Source organism: Puma concolor, chromosome A2 (assembly GCF_028749965.1).
Source record: "Puma concolor isolate L17-30 chromosome A2, mPumCon1.1.hap2, whole genome shotgun sequence".
In the NCBI taxonomy this organism is placed as follows: domain Eukaryota; kingdom Metazoa; phylum Chordata; class Mammalia; order Carnivora; family Felidae; genus Puma; species Puma concolor.
Window position 1 is genome coordinate 36878514 of NC_141668.1, and position 21814 is coordinate 36900327.

Genomic DNA, 21814 nt, shown 5'->3' on the forward strand with positions numbered 1-21814 from the left:
GCCAAAGTCAGATGCTCAACACACTGAGACACCCAGGTGCCCCAAAAGGTCATATTTTTGTATTTATTTTTAAGGCTTCTGTGCACAATTGTACAGGTTCTCAAACTTTAGCATATGAAAAAATCTCTGGATAAGTTGTTATAACTGCAGGTTCAAGGCTACATTCCTAGAGAATCAGATGCAAAAGATCTGGGATAGGGTACAAGAATATGCATTTAAAAAAGCATCTTGGTGATTGTGATTTAGAGCTTCTGTAATTCTACTTTGAGAAACCTTGTCTTTTGTGTTCAGGATATTTGCATTATAGGTAAGTTTTCATTCTTTCATTCTATTTAGTCAGTCAACACTTTTTTCAGAAGGTTGCCATTGTCTCCATCTAGATACCACAGACACTTGGGAAGATTTGTGATTTTAAAGTACTTAATAGTAATCAATTCAACACACTGAAATTTCCAAAATAAGATTTGATCCCCATTTCATAGTGAAAAAGTACTGAAGAATTAAGAAAAATTACAGAATATAACAATGTTGAAGTCAGATTTTTCGCTCTGTTTTTGTCAATCCTGTCTCATTCACCTCAGAAAACTGCCATCATAACTGGCACTAATTGGCACCCTTGTTAGAAATCTCAGCAGAGGAGTCAAGAATAGAAAGATATGGACACCTCTTACCCAAGCACCTGGCTGTCTGCACAGGTGAGGCTGAGATCAAGGATGGGACAGATGACCTGGCTGCCGTCTGTGAGAAGGATAAGACCTACAACTGTTCCCTGACTATGTAGACAACTTGAATCTCCAGGGATGTTAATCAAGTATCTCTCATGTGTCTAAAGTCACTGAAAAACAAAAGATGCCCACAGTGCACTTACAAGTGATGTAGTTATTATATTTTAAGAGGGAATGAAGGCAGCAGTTAACAGACACTTCTGGCTTGAGATACTCCTACAGAATATTAGTGACTATTGTAATTTTTCATGTGACTTGTTTGCTTATTTTATTCAAGAAAATATTTTAAGCTCTTCTGAAAAAAATAGGGAGTTGGATTTCTCATGAACATCTGGAGGGCAGAAGACAAAAATTTAAGTATGTAATAATTACTGAATTGATAAAATGAACACACTGAATGTAATACGATTTTTCCTTTTCCGGAGTGTATTGAGGCTAAGCAGAAATCACTATGCAAACATAAGAATAACAGTCCCAGGTTTATGCTCTTCTTTTTTACTTTGTAGTTGAAAGAAAATGCAGATGTGTCTTGCTACCTTGAGTTAGGTGAGGTAATACAGGGTCAGAGTACGCCATGGGAAAACAGCTTTCTCAATGAAGTGAGAATGTACAGAGCAGCGGTCCTGTATGCCAGCACAGGACATCACAGATTTACTGATCACATATTTTATGTCACCATAATGAGTTCTACTCTATTTTTTATCTTGGCTGCTGACTTCTTTTTAATCCTCAACCTCCCCTTCCCCTCTGGTCCAATATCTGGGCAGAAAGCTTGTGCACGCACCTCTCCTTTGCCACTGTAGGGAAACTTAAATCCCCACTCAAGGGATCTTTTCTCCAACTCACGTCAGAGGCCCTAGAAAGACCCAACCCATTCCCTCCTGGACCTGCTGGTGTCCAATCAGCTCTCCCCAGGAGTCTCTTTCTTGTGTGAGGAAGAAAATTTCTCTCAAAGTTCTCTTGGTATTTGGAGTGTCATGAGCTTTGACATCTGAACCAAATTTTGGGTGGGGGTCCCTCTCACTTCTGTGGATACAAAGTCAAGTGGTAGCACCTAACCCAAATAATTTATAGTCAAATCAGGAAGACAAACTACTAGTGACTAGTAACATATTATATGCTATAAAAGATGGATGTGCAGGGTGCCATGGAAGCATAGAGGAAGGACAGAAAAGGATTTTAGCCCAGGTGATGATGAGTAGATGTTGATATACAAAATGGGTATGTGGTGGGTGGAGGTAGGGAGCTTTCAAGATCAAAGGAGCAGCCTATAGGAAGGCTTGCAGCTAAATGACCCCCTGCTGCATTCAGAGAAACAGAGACAGATGGTCTAGCAAGGCCAGAGAACAGACAGGGTGGCAGGCATGAGGACAAAAGGGAGAAGCAGAGGCCAGATCTTCAAGAGCATCACGTAAAGTGGCCTTCACGTGCCTCAAATTTCTCATCACTAAATGTGTACTTCATGTGCCTTTTCTCTTGGAGGATTCATTGAAGGGTTAAATACATAAAACATTTCGGAAGTATTTAGAATACTATAACTGTGATCCTGAAAGTAACTGACCAGTACATGTTGGCACAAGTGATTCTTTTAAAATCTTTACGGTGGCAAGAAATCACTTTTTGTTTCCAGGAATTTTCCTTCCTCCTCCTTCCAGTCAGCTGCTTTCCTAGGACCTTACATATGTCTTATTCCTTATTATTTTTTCCCAATTCCTTAAGTCTACTGGTAAATTCAAGTATATTTAAAGTCAGTTCAGTATCAAAATTTCATTTGGAAAACTGGGCTGCAAGACCAGAAGAGTACTAAAATGTAACGTGTCTGAATCGTGTCACAATAAAGGTACAGAACTAAATTAACTTTTGTATTACCAAGCAAAAGTTAAAAAAAATAACTTGATGTGACACACCAGGATATTTTTATCTCCCAGAAAGTTTTGTGATTAACTACACTGAAAACTTTGGAAAACATAAGATCTTAGTTCAATTTTATAAATGCAGCACTCAAGGAAATGAAATGAACTTTTTAAAATTTGGGGTTCAGAAAAAGAAAGGAATGCTTCGTACTAGATTTACTGGATATTGCCCCTTTCCTTGCTATTTGGGGCATTCAGAATATAATTTCACAGATGATATATTTTTCTTAATGTGATTTTCAGACTCCATCTAATGGAAAATGCCTGGTTAGGATTAAGAGACATAGTACAGATGTTAAGCTACATTTGCATGCAATTATTTCTAAAACAAATGCCAGGGTACAGAGTCTATTGAAATGGCTTTCAGGACGGCTGGCACAATGTATTAAACCAGCTTCCAATTTCTAAGTAAGTCAATATTCTGACTATTTCAAGTCAAGACACTGAGCACAAGCATAAACCTTAGATTTTTTTACCTTGACACATTGTCCAAGAATGTATGCACATAGGGTTAGAGCCCAAGGATTCAGGGTAGGGATTTAACATTTTTTAAAGAAAAAGCCTTTCTTGCTTAATTAAAAAAAAATGCATTTTATGTATTAATCTCCATATCTGAAAAAAATTAAAATTACTATGAAATAAGTTAAACTAATAATTTAATAGGTGAAATAAAACAGAGAGTAATGCATTAGAAGTGCTGTGTAGCTTTCAACTTGATTCAGGGTTTTGTTTTTTTTTTTTTTTCAAAAACAACAAAAACTATCCATAAAGTTATTAATTTTTTGTTAGTAGAAACCTTAGCTTAGCTGATGGTCTTGTAGTGATACACTTTTAAACATCATACTAGAAGTAAGACACTCTTGTTTAAAGTACTTCTGAAATGCATCTATCCTCAACTTTAACAGATACATCATAAGTAGTGAGTGGCAGGACCAAAAGGAGCCATTCACAGCCATTTTGGAGGAGGCGCTAACCCTACATGTCCTTGGAGTCGATGGACTGGGCAAGACCTTTAATTACCCCTCAGGAATCTTTTCCATAGAAATGCATTTTTGGATTTGGACTTTACTCCATGAAGGAAGTACGCAGAGCAACTTCTGTATCTATTACGCATCACGACAAAACACTGAATCATACTTTCATTGGTCAAAATTCAGAAAGTATCAGCATCTCCTTTACCATGTGCTTTACTCCTCGTTGAGGAGCAATTGAAATCATGTCGCCCTAGGAATTTACGAGGGGACTAGAAGTTGTGGCAGGTCCTTTTCTGATCCCTGCAGGGGAAGCAGCAGCAGCCCTTGGATCAGCTACTTTTTATCCGCTGTTGGTCTCAGTGGCAGCTCCTTTTCTTGCCAATAATGATAAATGATAGACTCTTTAATGAGGAATAGAGACTGCAAGCTGCACACACAGAAGCTTATCTTGTTGGCATCTCTGATTATAATTTGCTCCCTATCAACCTCTTCTCCCTCCTGACTGTGATGTGAGGTAGAGAGGAAACCTTAAGGAAGAGGATCAATTATTTAAAAATAGTACTCTTTCCAACAGAAACTCTTCCCATTAGGCATGGAAAACTCTCACGATGCCAAGAGAAACTCCCGCAGAGTCCCAGCTCTGCCCTGCACTTTTTTTTTTCGTATCAAAAGATTATTCTACACATTGTTGGGTGAACATCTAACTGCATCATCAAGTCCCACTGCATTCTCAACAGTGCCTCCCAACAGGTGGAGATGATGAAGTACAGGACAGAAAGGAATATTGGAAGCCAGAATCACTCCAGTAGAATCTTTTAACCATAGTGGTGACAGAGACTCCTCCAGGGAGTTTCCACTCATTCCCCCATCTCTTCCCTTGCAAACCACAGCTTTATCGCAGTCACAAATGGATCTAGATCCTGGACAATGAAGACAATCAAGAAAAGGCAGGATTCCCGTTTCATACCTCATCATCCTTGTTATTTTATTTTTTTTTTAATTTTTTTTTCAACGTTTTTATTTATTTTTGGGACAGAGAGAGACAAAGCATGAACGGGGGAGGGGCAGAGAGAGAGGGAGACACAGAATCGGAAACAGGCTCCAGGCTCCGAGCCATCCGCCCAGAGCCCGACGCGGGGCTCGAACTCACGGACCGCGAGATCGTGACCTGGCTGAAGTCGGACGCTTAACCGACTGCGCCACCCAGGCGCCCCAATCCTTGTTATTTTAAACTTGTTTTCCAAAAATGAAAAATTTGAGAGACCTTTTGGACAGCAATTAAGAGGCATATGCTATCAGTGACTAATACCAGGATAAAAAGCACAGGAATTGGAATCAGACAGACTTGAATTCATGTAGCAGCTCAAACTACCAGCTATGTGACCTTAGATAGTGTAATTTAACCTTTCCAAGCCTGTTTCCTATTCTGAAATAAGACAGCATAAATAAACACATTATCGGGTACATCAAGCGAGCACTGAATATATATGGTAGCCAAGTGAAATAAAATCACAAATGCTTTAGAATCTCTCTTTTGTTAGAGAAAAAGAGGCATTAAAAAAGAATAGGAACATGAGAAATGTGACTTCTCTAACATCTCTGGTTGACGCCTCAGCTTTCCTTTTCATTGGCTTAGTCACCTATTTAGTTATGATCACCCACAACACCTGTCACTAAAGGCCGGATGGGGACTAAGATAAAGCCCTTTATTGGGCAGGGGAGTCTGTATCACTACACTGAGCAAGTACAAAATCCTCACACAGATACATGAGTGAACTAGTAGTAAAAGGCTGCTCTGTATTCGCAAAACATGGTTTAAAATATCAAAATTAGTGTTTGACACTTAAAATACGAAAATACAATTGAAAGTAACTAGATTCCATGAGGTAAGATTATTATTAAAATAAATATAATGTAACTTCTCCAAAGAATTTATTTTTGAGAGTTTAGGTCCACAAAGATGGACAGCTGAGATGTGTTCTGAATTAGAAAAGATGGAAGGAGAGCAAAAGCTACCACAGTAATCACCATGCATAACAATAGAAAAAGAAAATAGTAGCCCAGAGCCAGGATCACAAACTTGCACAAAACCACCAGGGCTATATATGTACTAAAAATAGTATAGAGTCGCCATTTTTTAAATGTATTAAACAGTTTACCAGGAAAGAAAATGTCAAAATTTTAGAATTGTGTTACTATTAGAAATTATTCATTTCTAAGCCAGGACCATGTTTCATTATCCAATAGCTGCTCTCAAGAATGAAGCTAATTTACATTTAAAATAGGAGTACAGTCTACTCTTTAAAAGCACAATGGTAAACACACCAATTTGACAATTACATTAATATGAGTATTTGCATAATCTGTCTTCCACACCTGTTCTTAATTTGAAGCAGCTGCAGGACAAATCACATCACACTAATCTCAATGGGTATGTGTGTGTTCCAAACAGTAATGCACGCATCTTATTTTTCGAAGATCTTTTATTTTTTAAATGTTTCCTGACTTTTAAAATTTTGGCGAAAGTTTTATACAAGCCATAATATTTATTAGGTCAATATTAATTAGTGGAATAAGCATAAAATCAAATAATAACATTAATTAGAGGAATAAGTATAAAACCAAATTAGTGGAATAAGCATAAAACCCTTACATTATTGGCCTCCTCTGTTTCAACATGTGAGAATACTGATTTTTATTGCTGGAGGCTTTTTTTATTTTTTAAGTAACATGTAACATGTATTTTATATACAACAAAAAGGATTAAAAAGAACAATAAAAATATATCTAGAAAACTTCAGTAAGAAATATAACCAGAGAATCAACAGCAAATGCATTAATGGAGAATCAAGCAATAGCTACAAATGATCTGGAAATGTGTTTGCAACACGGATAATTGTGGCATCTTTTGGAACATCTTTTCTAAACTGGATTCCATTTATGTTTTAACAAAACTATATCATAATTTAATGAGCAGAGATTTACTTTCATCTTGTAAAGGATACACTTTGTTTACGTGTATTGAAATATATACTCAGTGCCATCAAAAAGGAAGTCAGATTATTATTGTTACATATTCTTCTACTTCATGTATTTAAATCATTCAGTTAAGATTCTAGCTGGTAGAATCTAAGAGACCCATGTAATCTGTCAACAAAACTGTCTCTCTTTAATCTTCTATTATGCATGGGAAATGAAATTAGAGCTTTCTAAAGATGTTATTTATTTCCTGAAAATTGAATGAGAGCATGAACAGTAATGAACTAGAGCAATAGAGACGATCTGTTTATTTACAGGCTGTTGACTTCCATAGAAGTAAACATTGAACGCCTCAATTCTTAGTTCAGTATTTCTTCAGAATCCCATTTTTACAAGTGCTTTCATTATAGTAGAAGATGAAAATACTTAAAACATTCATTGTAGCTTGCATTTCTATTACATTTTTTATGCTCATTATTTACCAATTCTCAGCATAAGAGAAACTGAGAGTCAAAAGAGTTAAGTGATTTGCTCAATTCTCAAAACCTGTACCAGCCTTATAGACCAGGCATTCTGACCCCAGAATATTCTTTCTTATCACTCAGAGCTGGTTTTCAATTGAATAATAGCCATTAGTATAAATAAACAGGAGAAAACATTTTTAATAACAAAATATTTTAAAGTTTCTTTTTTTTTTTTTTTTTCACTTCACAGGATCTGAAATATTTCAACTCATGGCTTTAAATGTACTAGAAAACACTTTCTTTTTTAATTTTTATTAATGTTTATTTATTTTTGAGAGAGACAGAGACAGAGCATGAGCAAGGGAGGGGCAGAGAGAGAGGGAGACACAGAATCCAAAGCAGGCTCCAGGTTCTTAGCCATCAGCACAGAGCCTGACGCGGGGCTTGAACCCACGAGCTGTGAGATCATGACCTGAGCTAAAGTCGGACGCCCAACTGACTGAGCCACCCAAGCACCTCTAGAAAACACTGTTTCAAAAGTGACTATAATAAAAGAAAAGAACTATTTTCTATTTAGATAAATATAGTGCAAATTCTTACCGAGAACCAAGACTGGTTACTCTAGGAGCAGAAAAATAATTTTTATTACTATATAATTTCAGCAATAAAACCAAGTTATAGTGATTGTGAGAAAAGCAATTTTCACAGTTGTGACCTCTATATAATTATATTTCTAAATATTCCTTATTTTATTTTTCTTCATTAAAAAACTTACATATATAATTGAGCGCACAGAAAAGTACTCTAAACAGATAAGCTGGCATGTCATGGGGCATGTGGAACATAATGGAATGAAAACTATATTTGTATGTAATGAATACGCAATTGTATAATATTCTAACAACAAATTTCACTTTTTCTCTGAGTATCAGAATATTTTAACCTCAGTAAATGAGCTGTAAATTTCTAAATTTTAAAATAATCTTGTTTCTTTTTGTTTTTGCTATCGACAAAAACTAGCTTATCAAAGTTAAAAGCTTTTGACATGTAACCGTAAAGAAGGTTGATTTTTTGTAAATATAAGCTCCTGAAAAGGTCTATTCTTTTGCTAAAAATAAAGGATTAGGATAATAAACTTCTAGAGCTGCAGACAAAGTCAAATCTTCTCAGTTGACAGAAAAAAGAAAATGAGGTTACACAACTAAACTGCCTTCTCCAAGCTCACACAGTTAGTGAGTGATGGAGCCAATCCTTGGATCCAAAGCCTCTCCTGACACCACAGAATCTGACCTCTTCTCTTTATTACAAAACCTCAACTGAACACTGACAGGTCATTTACAACACGTTCATGCTTTTCTAGATCCGAAACTAAGCTATACTCCAATGGATGAATATACAAATAAATCTTACATGTAAGAGGTCTAAAAACTATAAAACTGCATTCATTTCTAGACTGGCAGAATGATACCACACGCACGGATGCACACAGAAATGCAGGTGATCGCATATATACACGTGTTAACACGATCACCGGGAGCTTGGAGTTCAGGTGAATTTCAATTGTTCATATTTTTTGGAACTGCCTGAATTATTTTTTTGTGAGCACACATTGCTTTAATAATCACTCAAAATTAGGCTACTTGCAGATTTTCAATAAAACATAGAACAGTAGTTATATTTTTCATACAACACGTTAGCTCCTAAAAACCTTTACAGACATGAAGATTCATCATATGAGTGCTCTGATTTTTCTTATTAAAACAGGGTTTATACTCTTGCCTTAGTCTCAGCAATGCAGAAATATAAATACATAACTACCTATGGCACGAGGGTTTCTTTTAAATGTGAAGAAATTATTAAAATACTTTTTTCTCCTTTTCTTCTGCTTTACAATCGGAGTAAAAGTAAACCCCCTTTGTGATTGGCTCTCCCATTTTCCTTTTAATCATCTCTATCCTATTACTTGTTATGCTTAGACTTGTTTCCATACTTCTCAGATTTTGGAACTCAGTCCTCAACAAATTTCAAGGAACCACAAACAATGCCTTAGGAGGGACAAAAATGAAGAAAACCTTATTCTGCTCAGTCTGTGAGTGATGGCTGATTCACTAAACACTTAAGAGAAAAGAAAAATCCAATTTATTCCATAGAATGCTCTCAAAAGCCATAACTGTCAAGCAGGTTTTTTTTTTTTTTTTACCTTAAACCACTGAGTTTTGTTTAAAATGGCTTAGAAAAATGGTTATTATCCTGAATTTTTATCTAGCCAGATTGCCAACTCCCTTAGGGTAGGAACATTTTGAAACCCCTATGGTACCTGGTGCCTGCCTAGCAAAGTGTCTAACACACTGAGGGCATTCAGTCATGTTTCTTTGATGGATTGATTGACTGAGGATGTAAATTCTAATACATGGAAATACTGTAAACCACTTTTGAAATCTTACTGCTCTTTTGTTTTTTGCTTGTGGTTTTTCCATTGGAGCATGATAATCATTTGTTTCATATGAAATTATAGAGAGTAGGCTTTTCAATTTATATCTACATTACTCCTGAACTCTCTTCTTATTAACTAAGTATCTAGTTGAATAGAATAGGAAGCAAAAAGGTAGGGAGTGGGGAGAAAATATATTAGCCAACCTTTACTTTAGTTTAGCAGTGCTGGAAATTATTGAGTGGGAATGCCAAATAAAATAACTACATCAATTGCTTAAGTAATCATTTCTAATTTGGTTTAAGAAACATTTCTCACTATCAATTATGTCGAGAACAGATGTTTCCTTTAAAGCAATTTATATTGGTATGACATTGTGAATCAATGCTATTTTGACCCTTCAGTGATGGCAAGATACATCTTCACGTTGAGTAATTCATTTATCAGTGCTCCATCAGAAACTTGGGTTCTTACTGCACACTGCGTCAACAAGTTCATGTATTCTCAAAGACTCAGGAATCACTAATCAGAAACCACTTGAGTCTCTTTTTTTTTAATGCTTATTTTTGAGAGAGAGAGAGAGAGCGAGCGAGCTAGCAGGGGAGGGGCAGAGAGAGAAAGAGAGAATCTCAACCAGGTTCTGTACTGTCAGCATAGAGCCCATGTGGGGCTCAAACTCACAAACAATGAGGTCATGACCTGAGCAAAAATCAAGAGTCAGACACTTGGGGTGGCGCCTATGTGGCTCAGTCAGTTAAGCATCCGACTTTGGCTCAGGTCATGATCTCACAGTTTGTGAGTTGGGCTCTCTAGTCAGGCTCTGCGCTGACAGCTCAGAGCCTGGAGCCTGCTTCAGATTCTGTGTCTCCCTCTCTCTCTGCCCCTCCCCCCGCTCGTGCTCTGTCTCTCTCAAAAATAAATAAAAACAAAAAAAAATTTTAAAAAGTCAGACACTTGATCAACTGAGCCACCCAGGAGAACCCCCCCTTTTTTTTTTACTATATGTATATACATCTCTGTATTTCATAGATTGATTTCAATATTCTAGTATTTATTAAAGGGGTTGCAAAATGGGTCCTGCAGGTCAGAGTGGGGGAGAAAGGGAGGGAGAAAGGAAAAGGAAAAAATGGAATAAAGAAAGAGGGGAAAGAATGTAAAAAGGGAGAGAAAGAAATGTACATCTTCTTTAGAGGGAAATGAGCTCTCAAATATTATATCTTTCCAACTCTTCCCTATTTCTTTGCACCTAGTCTACATTTAGCTGCCTGCACTGGAAAGGTATCAGGGTTTGATCTTCTGGCCTAATGATATGCAAAATGACCACTGCAAGTAAGTATTAGAAATAAAATGAAAAGAAACCACATACAGGAAGAGCAAGATAAAAAACAGGTAAACAAATCCTTAAAAAGATCATAATTTTACTAGGGAATAAAAAATAATATGGTCACTTGGCTTACTTTGCTTTCAAAATTTATGATGTATTTTGTTTTTAATTTTAACGTTTATTTATTTTTGAGAGACAGAGACAGTGTGTGAGTGGGGGAGGGGGAGGGGCAGAGAGAGGAAAAGACAGAATCTGAAGCAGACTTTAGGCTCTGAGCTGTCAGCACAGACCTCCATGTGGGGCTCGAACCCATGAATTATGAGATCATGACCTGAGACGAAGTCGGACGTTTAACCAATTGAGCCACTCAGGTGCCCCTATGATGTGTTTCTCAAAGGAAAGTTCATTATACTATTTCCTTTGTTTGAAAGATAAAATCAAATTTCAGTAATTCCATAAACCATGTATTTTGAGAAGAAGATGGACTAAGTTCATTTTAATTTCATACTGGATAATTACTACAAAGCATGTAGGACCTATTAGAGAAGGTAAGATTATTAAAAATCATTACACACTTACAGCATCTCAGATCCAAGCCAGTGATTAAATCTTATTCTCAAGGTGCCCTGGATCAAGGGCTGACACACAGTCAGCAGAACAATCCCAGTTTGGTGGGGCATAGTCACATATAGCATAAGGACCTCCCATTCTTACTCCCCCAGAAAGGTCATCCTTCAACCAGACAGGCAATCAAAGGCAGGAAGAGAAATTTCTGCCCTTCCTGTCTTCCTACCTGTCCCCAAACTGAGAATTCCTAAAGAAATTATTCATTCATGAAAAAGGTGACCTTGTAGTCAGACAGAACTTATATTCATCCCTGGATCCTTGAGAATGTTACTGAACCTTTCTGGCCCTATAATTCCTCATAGGTAAAATAGGAACAGCACTAACCAATTCTGGGTTAGGTAGAAACACAATGACCAATCAGGGGTAAAGTACCTGAAACCCAGAACACAGCAGGAACTCATACATGTCAGTGGAGCTGGAGATGAGGGGAGAACAAGCCTTCTCCGAACTTCTACTTACCCCACAAAGTTCCTGTTTTCTTCTAGTGTGGTGGCTTATAACACAGATAATTGCAGAAAATATAGAAAAAGTATGAAATACATCTTTTATCTTCACTATAGCTGGAAAGAAAGTCAGAACTTTCTTGAGCTTTCCAGCAATACCACAACCCAATACGTAATAGCCAAATGAAAATTTTTCTCCTGACCTTAACTTATTTAAATTTCGGCTTCTATGACTAATTTTTTAATCACCCTTCAAAAAAAAAAAAAACACTGTTTCTCTACACGCAATATATGCATATGCTTTACTTATTTAAACTTCTCAGTATTTGTTTCACTGCCTATGCATGTTGCACCAGGGTGCATAACCAGCACTGTGGAGCATCAGCAGCAACTTCCCGGAGGAGAGGCATCACCTCTGCTTACTTGATCTAGCATTGTGCTTTACTCAGTACTGAATATATACTGGATCTGTAAGAACATTTTAGTTATAACTAAAAATATTAAAGCTTAGAATTAAGTCATATAACCCACTCATCTTTAGTCACTTTAATACATAGGTTTGTGTCTTTCTAAATTTTCCCAGAAGAAAAACAACAACAATAACAACAACAAAACTTGTCACTGAAGTATCTCAAGTCATAAAATCTCTTTTCACATATTCCTTGGGCCAAATGAGTTGGCACTAACATCTATTGTAAACTGTTAGTGGCAGACACCGTTAGGTGCCTGCTGCAAAATCTATCGTTCCTTTTTTCTCTATGAAAAGTTTGGGTTTAGCGTAACAAAGTACCTGGTCAAACGTAATCAATCAGCTTCCCAGATTCAGTTGAAGCAATGTGTTCATGTGATACTGTTCAGGCCAACGAGAAGGAAACAGAAGCTACTATGTAAGGCTTCTTGGAACACTTGTTATTAAAGGGGCTCTGATTCAGCTGGCACAAGCTTATTCGTATTTTGCCATCCCCTTCTTTCCGCCTGGAACATGCCTGGAAAAGGGGCAGCCATCTTGTGACCATGAAGACAAAGGCCACACAGGGGCAGAACAGGAGGCTAAAAGAAACGTTGGTCTTTCATGTTATCCTTGAGCAGTTGTACCAGCCAAATATAGACTGCATATCTAAGGAGTTCATGCTTTATGAGAAAAATAAATCTATATTCTTAAAAAGAGCAGCTGACAAATTCCATAGAAAATTAGGCAGTATTTCAGTGGAAATATTTGAAATTCACATGGCTAAATCAATAGATACGATCAACGCATAAAAGTTATATGCCAATAAATCATACAGAAAGTATAGTTCTTTGATGATATTTGAAAAATCCTCACATCTCATTTGTAATCTTGTACATTTCTGGTATAATTTTGCTAAGCACACTTTTTACTTCCAGTTCCTTAGGAAAAGTCTCATTGATATTTAGCAGGGTTAGAACATTGCTAGTACAGAATAATCAAGCAGTATATCTTGTTCAAAAAAGAAAAACAGAATAAATAGGGGGAAAGAGCTTATTGTAAGCAAAATATTATGTATCTATAAAATTAATAAACCAGAAGATAAAATCAGGAAAGAAAATATTTAAGAAAAGATAAAAAGGAGAAAGAATTGTTATTGTTAAATAAGTATATTACATGCTATCTACACAGGAAAGGGAATCGGTTGAAGTATTAGTCATAAACAGACTGCCTAATAGAGCTAAGACAAGATAAATTAGCAATGTGAGAGGGGGGTGGGTAATGTGACCTGATTCATGCAACTAATCTAATCATGTAACTGAATCTTTATAACTAACATATATGGGATGATAAAATAAAAATACGATATGGGTTCTCGAAATACACATGGGTGAGGGATTATTTCTCTCTGAAGAGTCAGAGAAGACTTGAGGGAATAGGGCCTTAAATTGTGTGTAGGAGTCTGGCAACTAAGGTAGCAGGCAGTGGGTAGGTAGGTGTGAACGACCTTCCAAACAGATGGGAGGAATAGAAACCAAGGCAAATAGGTATCAAAGTTCTTATGGTTCATGTCACCCCAGAAAGTGCCTGGTATATTAGAAACAACCTGTAAATATCTATGAATGACTGAATAAATAAATATACAGCATATTCAGTGAGCAGTAAGGATTAGGTCATGGTTGTGATGTATCAGGTATATGATGATGTATAGCCTTTTGTGCCATGGTGAGAGGTTGAAGAAAAGGGAAATTTTCACATTAGAGCAGAGGAATATGACCCAATTAGATCAGAAGGGTTTATATCTGGACACGGTAGAACACAAATCAGAAAAGTTGATGAAAGCATTGGATAAGGGTTGGGAGAGATAAATAATTTCAGTTTAAGACAACTTTATCTAAGTTGGCATGCACCAGCGGGCAAGTGAAAAAAACAAATCTGGAACATGGCAGAAAGGAGAAACTCAATTATAAACTAGCCCTGATGAATGGACTCCACACATTTACCCAAAATGCACTATGTGCCAGACACTGGAAATGTGAAGATGAATAAGACAGAGTCCCAGCCTCCAAGTAATTCTGATTCAGTGTGATACCTATAAAAATAGAAGTAGGTATATGACATAGAAGTAATATATAGAAACGAATAATTAAATCTACATTGTGTGTGTGGCAGGAGAGAGTATCAAAAGAGACTTCAGAGTAGCTGACAACAAGAATGTAAAAGGTACCCAGAAGTTTTCTAGATGAAGGTGGAGAAATGCATATTGAGAAAAGAAGGGCAAGGTCAGCTTTGTGGAAACACGAAGCAATGTTAGAGAAACTGCCGCTCACATACCACGTAAAAAGTGTGTGGTGAACAATGAGATCAGCATGCAAGGGCCACTGTAGCAGACAGCTGTCTTTGAAGACAATGAGCCTTTTCCTTAAGGTTCTAACACTGAAAGGGAGGCCAACTGGACATAGTGCATATGTTGGAGGACTTTAGAAAACAAATTGTTTTGATCAACGATATAAGAAGAGAATGAGTTCATTAGTGAAGATTTTACTCATTGAGAGTACTGATGAGACCTAATTGAAAGTAAAATTCTGACAATATTGCTGGAAATGATCCTGGATTATTTGGAAATTATCCATTATCCATGGATAAGTGGAGAGAGACCTCTCAAGACACCTAGCCAGGGGCCTTTTGAATTAGCTCAGGTTTAAAGACATATATATATATATACACACACACACATAAAGGAAACAAAACAAAACACAGGACAGGATTCAAAGGCTGCTGAATCTGGTAGGAACATGAGGTGCCATTATTTCAGCATTTTTCATTGTGTAGGTTGAAGAACAGAGTTCCAGACATTAAAAGGACACAGTATTGTAATAAGAGAATTCGGAATCAGTACTTTTTTTAAATTGTCAGAACACTTATTATTTTTTTAGCATTTATTCATTTGTAAGAGACAGAGAGAGACAGAGCATGAGCATGGGAGGGGCAGAGAGAGAGGGTGACACAGAATCTGAAGCAGGCTCCTGGCTCTGAGCTGTCAGCACAAATCCCAACGCAGGGCTCGAATGCACGAGCCGTGAGATCATGACCTGAGCTGAAGTCAGAAGTCTAACCGACTGAGCCACCCAGGCGCCCCCAGATTCAGTACTTTTTATTACAGGGTCCCACTGTTTCAGAAAAGTAGTTTCGGATTTCTGCATATGACTCTGTGGACCAGCTGCATTAGAATCTTCTGGAGAGCCTAAAATACTTTGATTTTTCCAAAATCCAATCCCCTCAAATTTTTACTGAATGGTCTTGGGTGGATCCCCAATTCTCCATTTCTTAAATGTTTTGAAGTATTTCTTGGATTTGAGAAACATTGGCCTAAGCGAACTCTAAGACTGCACAGGAGACTAATGACAGTTATTGGAAATATATTCTTCTATAATAAAGAGAAAAGTATCAATGATGCCCCAGTTTTGGAGAAACTAAAACTTTAGTCATATTTCAATCACCAATTAGTATGTTTTAAATGTCTGTTACATGCTTGGTTCTATGGGAAGAAGGTGGAATATGAAGAGAATTATTTTATTGTTTGCGGGTTTTTGTTTTTGGTTTTTTTTGGTTTGTTTTTCCAAAGATATTCTATTGAAGAATTTACTACAGTTCTTCTGTAAGACAACAGATTTTCCTCATGTCAGCACATCAGTGCTCAGTATGTTCCTTGGTTTGTCACTTGAGGACTTGCAGTAGCACTAGCAGAAGATATCAAGGTGGCAGCTTTTACAGCAGCACAAGTGTCAGCATTAGAAGTGTAAGAATGTATACACTGTGCAAAGGAATTTTCTATTTTGTGTTATCAAAATGCTTTACTACTAGGTACTGCATGTTCTGTGTCTATATGGCAAAACTATAAAAATTGGCATGATCAAACAACAAAGCCTTAAAAAAAAAAAAAAAAAAAAAAAAAAAAACCACCAGGTAAGCTGGGTGTGATTCAGCTGTGAACTGAATGTAAGCAGAGACTCTCATTTCAGGGATAAAATATGAAGCTCAGAATGCTTAGGCCAGTTAACAACGCATGGCCATTAAAATAAAGCTTCTACTCATCTACTGAACCTCTAAGAGGTCTTTTCATTCCTAAGACACTGCCTTCTTACATGCCCCTAAAAAATATTCCAGGCAACTTCTACTCTGAAAGAGTACTCCAGGTAATTTATTAATGTCATTGAGATTTAAAATGAAGGAGGAGAAAACGTTTATATTGAGTGCCTTTCCCAATTCTTAAAATATCAGCAAGTAAGGTAGGGGGAACTTGTTTGTTCACTCTGGATTCTTCCTCATATATGCTAGAGTATAAGATCTAGCAGAATGGGCTCTTAAAATTCACAGACATTGAGGATTGGTCTGATAATTTTCAAACCACCAAGTTCCAAGGTTCCAGGCATTCCACTTCTGTAATTTGTCAGGCCATGAAAATGAATCAAGCATGCTGGGGGGAGGCTGATCCATTCTTTACATGGCTGACTTCTCATATGCATAAACTAACTTCTCCACCCCCATGATTCTTCTATTATGAATGTATTTTGCTGTTCTCTACCTATTCTCACCGATGTAGGAAAACCTGTGATGTTAAAAAAAAATTCTTTCTTCTTTAAAAAAAAAAAGATATTTTGAAATCAAGAAAGAATTTTTATTGAAAGCTGGAAGCAATTCACTTATGTTTCAGTTTGCACATGACAATGGTAGCCTAATTCAGAATAAGAATAGTATTTGGAAAGAAGCCTGCATAGACCTCTCCATATTTTTGAACTGGGAATTTCTTGAATTTGAGGGTTCATGAAGATCTCAGGATGCATACCTTGTGAATGTCAAGGGTCTACTATAATTAGTTCTCATGAGTGGTTTCTTCCTCATCTAATCAGAGAACATAATTTTCATCTAAAAAAATCTACTACACTATAGCAATTTATTAATATTTATTAAGTGCCTTTGGGAAAAGTAACTTAGTGCCCAACCATAATTTAACTTAAAATCGTGTTAGATTCTTATAATGAGCTTATATGATTTTCATATTAAGGTAGGGTGGCTTAAATATTTTTGAAAGAACAATTCATTATACCTCTGTTTGATCATTTCAAATGCTGTGCTTCCAAACTCAGCATTATTTAATGAATTATAATCAGCACAACCTAAGATCTCCTTTAAAAACTGGCCATTTAATATAACTATCCCAAGCAATTCAAGTTTGAATATTCACCTCTCAATGAGTTTTCTGGAAAATCTAACAAAAGGCTTTAAGGAATGATGTCACCATTCTGACGGTGACTTTTAAAGAGCCACCTGTAAATGTCTGTCATCAGTAATGGGATTTCTAGCAGTAAATGAAAGGCTCCAGGGTTCCAGGTCCATCCAAGTGTCAAAGATCATCAAGAACTGAGTTGCTTGCATACTACAACTACAACTTAAAATTGCATAATGGAAACTTCTCTTGGGGCAAGATAAGAACTAAATAGTGGATACTGGACTGTAAAAAGGAGCACAGATTTTCTATTTTGTTTGTAAGATGATACGCTAGAATATCTTCTAGGTTCAAGATAGAATTGAGTAATTACAGGCATTTAAAGTTACTCTTTTCTCAATATGGGACTGAAGGGACAGAGATTAAGTGAAATGGACAAGACTACATGATGAGAGAAAAGAAGAGGACAATAAAGGAAGAAACAATATACTAGAAAAGATGAAGACAGTGGGGAAATTTTAAGAAAACCAAGTGGAATACAGAATGCAGGATGATCGAAATATATGAATAGAATCCACTGAGGAAACACAAGGAATCTTAAATGTAAGCGAATTTCAAAATAATTTCATTTTTTGTCTTTAATCATGTACTCACACTGTTCACTTTGTCATTCAATTTGGCTTGTATAACACCTCCAAACATCTTAAGATAAAATTCACAGCCTAAGTCTTAAATCCTATGGAGAGCTCCCTTAACAATATTAATGTTCTATTTCTTTCTTCCTCACTTTAGTTAAGATAGAGAAGGCAAGGGAATATGTTCTTTGAATCCTAATGGATTACACAATGGAACATGTGCTTTGGTTGGTAGGAAAAGAGAAAATTTAACCTCCTAGAAAGCAGTTTTCTTCCAGATTAACTTATGGGAACTCAGTATTAGATATGCAATATATATTTACTTCATTTACTTACACAATCAGAGACAGAGCAGTTTGAGAAAACAGAAGTATATTTACTAACTCTCAATTTTCTATTTAACATTCTTGTAAAAGTAAGTTTTCTTTTTTCTGATTCATTATTTGATCACTTTAGTACTGCAGATTCTAAGAGTTACTGGTGAATGACAAAGAAACTAGGGGATCAACAATCACCAATGTTGCAATTCAAAATTGTACGTATGAAAATGTTCATCTTCATGGACATTGCTTGATATGGTTGACAAGAGCCACCTTTTAAAAGCTCTTCCTTTCCTTGACCTTCGTTGATAAATGCTAATTTGGTTCTTCTTTTCCTCTCTCTCCCTCTTTTTATACTTGTGCTTCTTTTTCTTCTTGCTCTAAAAAATGTGGATGTTACTGAGCTCCTCTTGGTAAATCATCTTTGTCAGAAATCTCCACTTTCATGGATTCATCTATCATTTCTGGATTATTTCATAAATAGTTGTCTCTGGCTATAATCTCTCTATCAAGTTCTAATTTTCTAAAAGTTTGTTACTTTAACTTACTTTTCTTGCCATCAGCTCAAACTCCACATGCCTAAGGATCAATTCATCATATGCCTATTTAAATAATTTTTTAAAGTTTATCCTTATTCCAGACCTCTCGCAACTCCCCTCCCCCTAAACATCCTCCAAATGCTCCACTGTTGATGAGGTATTCACAAAGCACTGCTTTGATCATATCACCTGCTTATCAAGACTTTAAAGCCCCTCCTATCTAAACAATACAGTACAGACTCCTTATAGGCTCCATACCATCTATACAAGTATTTACTGAGCTTTATTATTCACCAGGCATTGTGAGGCACTGGAGATGAGCAGGAAATTCATGGTCCCTGCTGTTACAGAGCTCACAGCCTTGTAGGAAAGGCAAACGTTAAAAAGTAATTTTATGAGGGGCACGTGGGTGGCTGGGTGATGCCTGGGTGGCTCAGTAGGTTAAGCCTCTGACTTCAGCTCAGGTCATGATCTCGGTCTGTGAGTTTGAGCTCCTCATCGGGCTCTGTGCTGACAGCTCAGAGCCTGGAGCCTGCCTTGGATTCTGTGTCTCCCTCTCTCTCTGCCCCTCCCCCACTCATGCTCCGTCTCTCTCTTGTCTCTCAAAAATAAATAAATGTTAAAAAAATTAAAAAGTAATTTTGTGTGTGGCAACTGTGAAATATGTATGTTGTGGGGGCATGTAGGAGGGGGAGATACTTTAGTAGTACCTAAAACACTCAGTGCTGCTTTCTTATAAATTAGGCATACGTAGTGAATAGTGAAAATTATGGACAATTGAAACCATATTATAGAATATTTATCATAACCTTGGATTAAATATAAAATTTCTGGAGCTGATCATAACAGTAATTACTTATTAACTCATTATAAGTGCAAGAATTTACGCTAGTTACTTAACACAGTATTCTTTGTAGTCTTCACAACAATCTTGCAAGATAGGTGTCCTTTGTCCCTTTTTTAGAGAGGAGGTAACAGCCTCCACGACATGGACTCCAAGGACTCTACCTACGTAAAATCTTACTGATTAAGGACAAAGTAGGCTTCATACTCAAAACGTATGTTCTTTCTCCTACATGCTATGACTAGATGAGATACAAGTTTTCCATTGAAGCAACATCATCATATTTTAAGGTTGTATTCTATAACATTCTTGTAAAACTGCTTATTTCATGCTGGCTTTTAAGAAATGCTCTGTACTTTAATGGGAAAATGAGTACCACACAGGCATAGTCTGTCCTTGTGAATAGTTTTTAAGTTAAACTTTTTAAAATTTATGATTTATGAAATAAAAGCAATGTATTCGACTTACTGCCTATCTTTTTGATACATAGAAAAAATAGCAAAAAAAACTTTAAAAAATCTTGTTTTCTACATCATAGTGCATTGCTCTACTCAAATCCATATTGCAAATTTTTTGATTTTGTTACTTTCAGTATTTGAAACAAGATGTTTTAGTTTCCTTCTAATTCTTCCATACTAGAAATCAGAAATTAGGTTGAAAAGGAAATATTCAACATTATTCTTTACCACTGCATGCACGAACATTTATAATTTCCTAAAACCTAAATTATTTATCAGTGTCTAATTCCATATCCTACAGTTATTATTTTCTTCTAGAATATATATTTCATTATTTATATTTCATACTTTATTCTTGGTTTATTCCGAGAATATGAAATTTTACAAATGCTGAGTAGTTTACTGCAGAATTTCTTGTTTTGTCTGCTGATGTTAATTTTAACATTTCAAGTTGAAGAAGTAAAAAAGGTAGAAATTTGCTAAATTGTATTATATCACAACATATTTTACTGTAGATTATTAAATAAAATACATAGGTAAAATCATTCTTTGTGTAGCTTTTGTTTCTTCTAAAATCAATTTATAAAACTACTTCAAGGCATTAAAAAGAACAAAGTTTCTTCAGATATTGTACAAAATGATACTTGCACAATGGTTTCCACGCATACAGGATTTAGTACGTTGATTCCAAAACATTATTTTTGGCTATGGCATGTTAGTAAACAAGTGCTTTGTAACTGAAAACAAACAAACAAATAAAATCTTAACTCATAAACTAATACCCAACAAGATACAGCTATTCCTGAAAAATTAAGATGCCTATAACTTGATTAAAAAAATAAATCTTAAAGCACATATTGTAATATTTTGTCCATCAGTTAAGCCCAATGTCTCTACTTTAAAAAGATGAGTGGCTTCCTTAACTTATTTAACTGGTTTGTGGCAGAGTCAGAATAAGACCCTTGAGTGTAATTCACTTCTGCTTTTTATTCTTCTGTTCTTGAACTATTTAATACAATTATTTAAAAAATATATATTTTAATTACCTATTGGAAAAGAGAACCTTATATTAGATATTAACCTACAATGAAGTGATTACAATACTATATACTAATATTCATCTAAGATAGCAAAGCAATGTCATTTACCTTAAATTTACGTCTCTGCTCTGCACAGCTGTTGAAGAACCACAAGTCTGTCTCATGGCTGTAAATGTAACAAGAACAATAATGCGACCAATTTTCATACCTAAACTAAATTAAGTAGATTTGTCATAGGCTAGAAAACTGATAATGTATTTTACAAAAAATTTAAAATTTACAGATTATGGAAGTGTGCATGTGTGCATATGCAAATGTGTGTGTGTGTGTGTGTGTGTGTGTGTGTGCGCGTGTGTTTAAAAACAGTAAAAGAAATTTACTCTTTTTAATCTGGAAATTAGTTTTATGAGATTGAAAGCATTA

The 21814-nt window shown here is 36.0% G+C and overlaps 1 protein-coding gene across 14 annotated transcripts in view; it reads right to left on the minus strand.

Moving 5' to 3' along the window:
• FOXP2 (forkhead box P2) overlaps nt 1-21814 on the minus strand; it is a 570611-nt gene that overhangs the window by 132719 nt on the left and 416078 nt on the right. Inside the window, exon 2 of one of the 14 annotated variants that reach the window (XM_086692079.1) lies at nt 21500-21557. The exons of the other annotated variants lie outside the window; for them this stretch is intronic. The gene's annotated coding sequence lies outside the window, so the exon portion shown is untranslated. The remainder of the gene's footprint in view (nt 1-21499; nt 21558-21814) is intronic. 14 annotated transcript variants of the gene reach the window in all.